The following is a 7,159-nucleotide window of genomic DNA, read 5'->3' on the forward strand; positions in this document are numbered from 1 at the left end:
GCTTTTACCTTTCTCTGTTTCTGCATCTCTTTTCTTTACTTCTTCCTCCCTGGCTTGCTGTGTAGCTAGTTGGCTGGTCCCTGGTGTTCTCTCTCCTTTTGTCGAACCTCAATCTCTTCTTCCCAGATTTCTCCTTCTATTTATTCTCTGTCTGCCATCTCCACTTACCCTTTCTCCTGCCTTGCTATTGGCCATTCAGCTCTTTATTAGACCAATCAGGTGGTTTAGACAGGCACAGTAACACAGCTTCACAGAGTTAAACAAATGCAACATAAAAGAATGCAACCATCTTTGCATCACTAAACACATATTCCACAGCATAAACAAATGTAACACATCTTAAATTACTATTCCATGATGCCCAGGAGTCTAGCTACATTGTGTGAAAAGGAGGTGAAGCCTGGATTGTGGTGTGCAGTGGCTTGGCGGGTTTACACACTGATCACTGGCTGAGCTGGGAAGCCTATTCCATAACTCTTGAGCCAGCACACCCTACTCAGCTTTGTACAAGTCTGTTTGGTCTTTACATGCTTCACCATGGCAAAATAGCTGGAGACTGGCTAGAATCTATCTTATAGCGGCAAAGTCAGAATGGCTCATTCCTTTGGTTTGGTGACTGATTTGAAGTAGAGAGTATTTCAGACAAGCTGGTGGTAATTGACACCAGCCTCACTGGGAACAAGGTGCCTGCTTTTTCTCAGTATGCACAGACCTGCACAGTTGAGTTCTTAGATTAAGTTCACCTGAAGTTCTCCCAGGACATTTTAGCCATAGAAAACTGGAACATCTTTTTTTGTTTTTTTTCCTTATGAACTTGAGTCTGATCTCCATTGATTTTCAGTGTAGACAGTGGCAACTCAGCTATGTCCTATGTCCGTCATTCCCACCATTGTTGTTCCTCTGTTCTCTGGTCGTCATACTCGAGCAGATAAAGCCTCTACCTGCACCCTCCAATGATTTCCCCGGAATTCAGCAGGGTTGGAAGCCTGTTTACTTACTGCACAGGAACACTGCCGTACTCCAAGTACCATGATCTGCTTCAGGGGAGAAGCAAGATCAGCAGGACACAGTTCTTGCTTTCAAGGAATTTGTAGACTCAGGACGTGTTATTAAATGAACCATTGCGTGCAGTGTTATGTGCACTTACGAAAGTCTGTGCAAAACCCAGAATGTACCTAGGGGAAGGAATTCTGCCTGGGGAGGTGAAGAGAGCCACCAAGGACATGCTCTGGATGACAAAATGGGAGGCAGGTAGGTTGGAAGCAGGCTGTGCTCCTGTGATGCCACTTTCCTTGGCTTTGCTTTAATGCAGTGGTTCTTTGGTGCCCCTCCCCCATGGACTGACCCTTTCTAACTCATAATGTTGCCTATAGAGAAGCTGGACTTAATCTCTTTGGTCACAAATTGAAGTCATTTGGCCACATGGGCTACTCTGGGCTCTCTAGCCTGAGAAGAGATGAGTAGGTTGTTTTTTTAAAAAAATTGTTTACTGGGCTTGGAATGTAGCTCAGTTGTTACAGCATTCTTAGTATGCTTACCTAACATGTGTGAAGCCTTGGGCTTGACCCTCAACACCACATAGAACCAGTGTGGTGGCTCATGTCTGTGATTCCAGCAATCAGGGGATAGAGATAGGAGGAACAGATGTTCAAGGCAACCCTTGGCTACTTAGTAAGATCAAGGTCAGCCTCGACTACTTGAGACCCTGTCTCCAAAGACCAGAACAACAACAATGAAATGCTGCCAGGATTTATCTTGCTTTTAGTTTCCTTGTGCGGCCAAGTAAGAAGTGGCTTTTAGCACAAGCACTCTCCCAAACCCTGCTGCTCCCACAACAATGCTGTAGAATGGATGCACTATGAGAAAATGTAAAGACAAAAGCAGCAAATCACCCAAATTCCACCTAAAGTCAGCTGATGATAACCTTCAGCTAACGTCATGCCTGACATCTGTCTATGCACAGGAAGGAACATCTGGACGAAGGCAGAGACAGAATCAGTCGAGCTGATGAAGATGCTTCCCAGTTTGGCCACCACTGTGCACCCATGATCACATGTGCAGAAGTGAGTTCTACACTGAAGTTGAAGTGAATTTAGTGGGAACTTCAAATAATTGTTTCTCATTACCAAAAATAAATTCCTATAAGGTGCTACGAAATGTAAGGAAATTCAATAAGGTGAATTCAGTGTGTGTGTGTGTGTGTGTGTGTTTGGTTATGCATGCAAGTGTGTGTTTGACTGCTTATGCAGATGTGTATTTGGGTGTGCATACCTGTGTGTGTCTGGATATTCATGTATGTGTGCACTTGGATGCCCGTGCACGTGTGTGTTTGAGTGCACATGTATATATATGGGTGTAGAGACTAGACAGCAATCAAGGTTTTATTCCTCAGGAGCTCTCTGCCTGCCTGTTTGTTTGTTTGTTGGGGTTGCTCATCCTGGAGCTCACTGAACAGGGTAGCTTGGCTGGCCAGCAGGTCCACAGACCCAGCTTTACCTCCCCAGTGGGATCATGAGTGCACACCACCAGACCTAGCCTTTACAGGTTCTAGGGATCAAACCCAGGTCTTATGCTTGCAAGGCAAATGCTTTACCAGCAGAGTCTGCACAAACTGTGTGTTTAAAGCGTGTCTTCCCATGAACAGCATGGGCTGGTTATATCTAGGGAAGACAGAGGACTGACACTTAGGTACACACTCACCTTGCCTTCTTCCTCCCAACTTTGGTGCCTGCATTAGTCTAACTTTGTCGGCCTTTCCCTATTCATTCTCAAGCCACTGTTCTCTTGGTGTCTAACTGCCTCCTGAGTAGAAACCTCGTTCTCACCAGGCACCAGAGAAACAGGATGTTTCATTTTGACTCACGCTTGAGATCACAGGGCTCCACTATCAAGTCCATTTTCCAGGAGGACTCTTAGATGTGAGTCTTTCTATGCCTGGAAATACAATCTCCAGTCTTTTAACTCTCAGTCCAGATCAGCTGTGAGGGGTCCACTTGGATCGCACTCTCTTTCCTCCTGGGACATTTTGGCTTTGTTATGGCACTGGTTGCTGCTGGAAGAGCATCTGAAACTGCCCTATTCTTCTTCCGGTGGGCTTTCTTTTTGTCTTGAGTATGAAAGTATGTATATACTTCTAAGTTTAATGGGTTAGCCAGAATGTCTGCTACTGTAGATGTTTCCTAATAAATGATGTTTTCAATCTTTAAAAAATGTTTTATTATTATTTATGTGTATGGGTATTTTGCCTGTACACAGATGTCTGCGCACCACATGCTGTGACCACAGATCCAGAAGAGGGCATTGGATCTCCTGGGACTGTAGTCACATATAGTTGTGTCCCACCATGTGGGTGCTGGGAATTGAATCTGGGTCCTCTGGAAGACCAACCATTACCCTTATCACTGAGCTGTCTCTCCAGCCTGTGTTTTCAACCTTTATACTCCTAGCTAGACCCATCAGTAGCCATGTAACTTCAGAGAGATTGCTTGTGTTCATGAGCTTTTGTTTCTAGAATAAGCAAGTAGTAGCAATATTTGTCTTAATCACTACACAGAGCCAGCAAGGCAATAAAGAAACAGGCATGAAGTCATCCCACAAGTTGTGCAATATAAGATATCATTATTCAGGTGCCAGGTGGCATGAAGTCAGGGTGTGCAGGGCCCCACTCCTCCAGTTTCATTGTAGTCAACTCCAGATTCTTGAAGGGCTGGCTCAGCTTGTCAGTTATCTAGAAGCCTCAGTTCCCCTTCTTTCTGCAGGGTGACCGATGATGCCTTTCTAGAATGTAAACTGCCCACAAGGTGTAATTGACTTGATGCCAATTAACCCCAGAGCATGTGGTGGCTGGGGGCTAAGTTGAACAAACCTGAACCTGAGCTTAACCGATCGTAAGAATTCCGGCGATTTGAGCCATCCTTGTACTGTGCCCTGACAATGACTTACAGAAACTGTGGTGTGCTGATTTTCTCCAGGCAGAGCATCTCAAGGTGGGTTCCTGTATCAGTTACTTTTCCCAGTTACTGTAAGAGACTACTATAGCACGTTTTCCTCTTTACCGCCAGCTCCCAAATAATGACACGGAGACTTATTATTATTAATTATGAAAGTTCAGCCTTAGCTTAGGCTTGTCCCATTTGCTCTTATAACCAAAATTAGCCCATATACTTTTATTAATCTACATCCTATGTAGCTCATGTCACTGATTTCTGACACTTTTAAAGTCTGTAGACTCATAAGTACAGTGGCCAGGGTGAGAGAGAGAGGTGACACTGGGTCCCATGAAGATAGAAGTGTGGTGGTACCATAACTGATGTACCATCTCCTCTGCTGTTGGAGACTGTTCTCAGCCATCTTCCCTGTGCTCTCAGCTGGTGGGAATGGGCAAGGGTCCACCTCCCTGGCTCTGGTGCCCTGTGCTTCTCCACTTCAGCAAGGGCCTGTGAGCTGCTCAGAGGCTCAGTCATGTCAGCTCTAGGGGTTTTACCTCTGTCTCATTTTCACTTAGGAGAAACACAGGACAGTGTTCTAGGCTAGGGGACACCAGGGTGCTGGTGACAGGAGGCATTTGTTCACACCAACCATCCTGGTTGTCCTTATTGTTGGTTCCATTTTCTCCCTTGTTTGATACCTAGGACACTAAGACAAGATTTTGGCCACGGAAGCTGAGATGCCTATTAAATAATTATAATTAATTACTTAATTGTAATTAATGCCTATTAAATTAAGTTGCCTATTAAATGCAATTGAGAAAGGGAGGAGGAAGCACGAGCCTGGGGCGCCACCTAGGGGAGGAGGTGTCCCTGTGCTTACTGCTAGTTCAAAGTGACATCACTCCGACACTTGGTTTATGAAAATCTAAAACCACACACACACACAGGCAATGAGATGGAAAGAAAACAAATAGCCATTCACAGCCTGAGAATTGTTTCTTTGTTTCTTGTTTACAGGGCAATGCCACTATCAACATAGTTTACAAACCTTTTCCCCATGGAGGGGAAGACAGTGGCACTTGCATGAAGCACCAAAAGCAATCCCTGCCCTTTCCTGAGAGCAATACACATGCATTCAGACAGTCTTCTTTTTGTCTTCTACATCTTTCTTTAACACAAGGAAATGAACACGGAGGAGTGTCCCTGGAAGGACAGCTGATCTTCATTCCTTGTTGATGTTTCATCTAGGACAAGGCTGATCAAGCTCTAACTAAGGCCAGGAGGTTCTCACATTAAAATCTCCATCTCTAACTCTCTCCTATACCCAGCCTGCATCATCTCAGGGCCTGCTGGGCAACTCATCTAGACCAATGACCTTCCCTAAACCATAAACACTCCCCCACAAACAGCTCCCTCCCCCACAGCTTGGTGGCTCCGAGAGGCAGCCCAGAAGTCAGCCTGGACTCTTCTCTCTGTCAACTCCATCCAATGGATCCACTGGGGACTTCCCAGGCTTTACCTCAACATATGCCTATAATCTGAAACTGCTCACCACTGCAATGCAGTTTCAGATCCCAGAACAACGCCTAGTCCCAGATTCTTGCAATAGCATCGTTGCTGGCCTCCCTGCTCACAACTCTGCCCTCACTGGAGGAACTCTGAGATGTGAGATGGTGATTACCCTCTACTGGAGAGCTTGCAGTGGCTTCCAAAACAAACAAACAAACAAACAAACAAACAAACAAACAAAAAGCTCAAGCCCAGTAAGTTCCAAGGCTCTGCATGACATGTACCTAGGCAGCACAACTTCCTCCATTATTTGCCCAGCTCACTGCTCTACACACTTGCCTCTTCTCTGCCCTAAGCTGGCTGTGCACTGGCTGTCATCTGCTCTTTTCCTTGATGCCTGCACAGGCATCTTTCACTTTTTTCAAGTGTTTGCTCAACAGTCACCACCCCGAGAGAAGTACCTGAACAACTGCATACATGGAGTGTATTTTCTCAGTTCTCTGGAGCTGAGGAAGTCACAGTAACATACTTCAGCTTAATTAAAAGTAGAGTATTTTTATGTCCTGGTTTGCCTGGGATCATACCAATTTACACCTATTACCCGAGTATAATTAAGTGTTGCTTCCACAGTTCAGAAGTGATATGGTTTGGATTATAAATTCTAGGATTGTCCTGCGGGCAACCTTTGGCACACTTGGCTTTCTTCCCAGCTCTTGTCAACAGCGTGCTAAAGGTTCACTGCTTATCATCACCTCCTTGCTTTCTGCTGATCTTCAGAGCCAGACAACAAACACCTCTGAACTTTCCCTCAGTCACCCACCCACCTTTCTTTCAAACTGTACAGACTCATATGAGCATGGATGAACAGACACACAAACACATACTTCTGTGATATTCTGTGGAGATAGAAGGTACACTATGTAAGGGCAGCTTCTGACTACTGAAAAGTCTGTCTTTTTTTTTTTTTTTTTTTTGAGATATAGTCTCATGTAGTACAAGTTAGCTTTGAACTTGTTCTATAGCCAAGGGTGACCCTGAACACCTGATTCTCAATCCTCCTGCCTCCACTTCCAAGTGCTAGCATTACAGGTGTGCATGACAATGCCTGGAACACACACACTCTCTCTCTCCCTCCCTCCCCCTCTCTCCCCAGAAGAATTCATTGCCACTTAATTAACTTTCCTGTGTGGTTTCAAGCCAACAGGATACAGGTGCCCCAATACCCTTAATCTTTTCCTCAGCTCTCCTGCTGAAAAAGTGACCTCGAAGACAGGCTACCTGGTGGACTTTCCCTTGCCCAGAGTCATGCTAAGTAGCCTGATTGCACCACATCAGTGATGGGGTGGTTTCAGTCTTGTTTTTGGCAGCACTTAACAAATGTCACTGTTCTATCAGCATCAATAGGGCAGAAGCTCCACTTCCTTTAAGTGGTAATGCCTACCAACTTTCCAGAGCCACCTAGATGATGTTTGTCTGAGCTTACCCTCTGGTGACACATGCCACCAGCAATACCCTAGCCTCCAGGTTGCTTCTGGTGTGTTCCTATGCACCCATAGCTGTAGTTTTCACATGGGTCCTAAGTTTCCAGATCTTCCTAAATCTAGATGGCATAGTGGTGCTAAAAGGAAAGAAACGATGTTGTGGAATATTACTTAACTAGGCAAAGATGTGTTACATTTGTTTATGGTGTGGAATATTGCTTTAATTAGTCAAAGATATGT

The sequence above is a fragment of the Cricetulus griseus genome, chromosome 2 (assembly GCF_003668045.3).
Source record: "Cricetulus griseus strain 17A/GY chromosome 2, alternate assembly CriGri-PICRH-1.0, whole genome shotgun sequence".
Taxonomy (NCBI): Eukaryota; Metazoa; Chordata; class Mammalia; order Rodentia; family Cricetidae; genus Cricetulus; species Cricetulus griseus.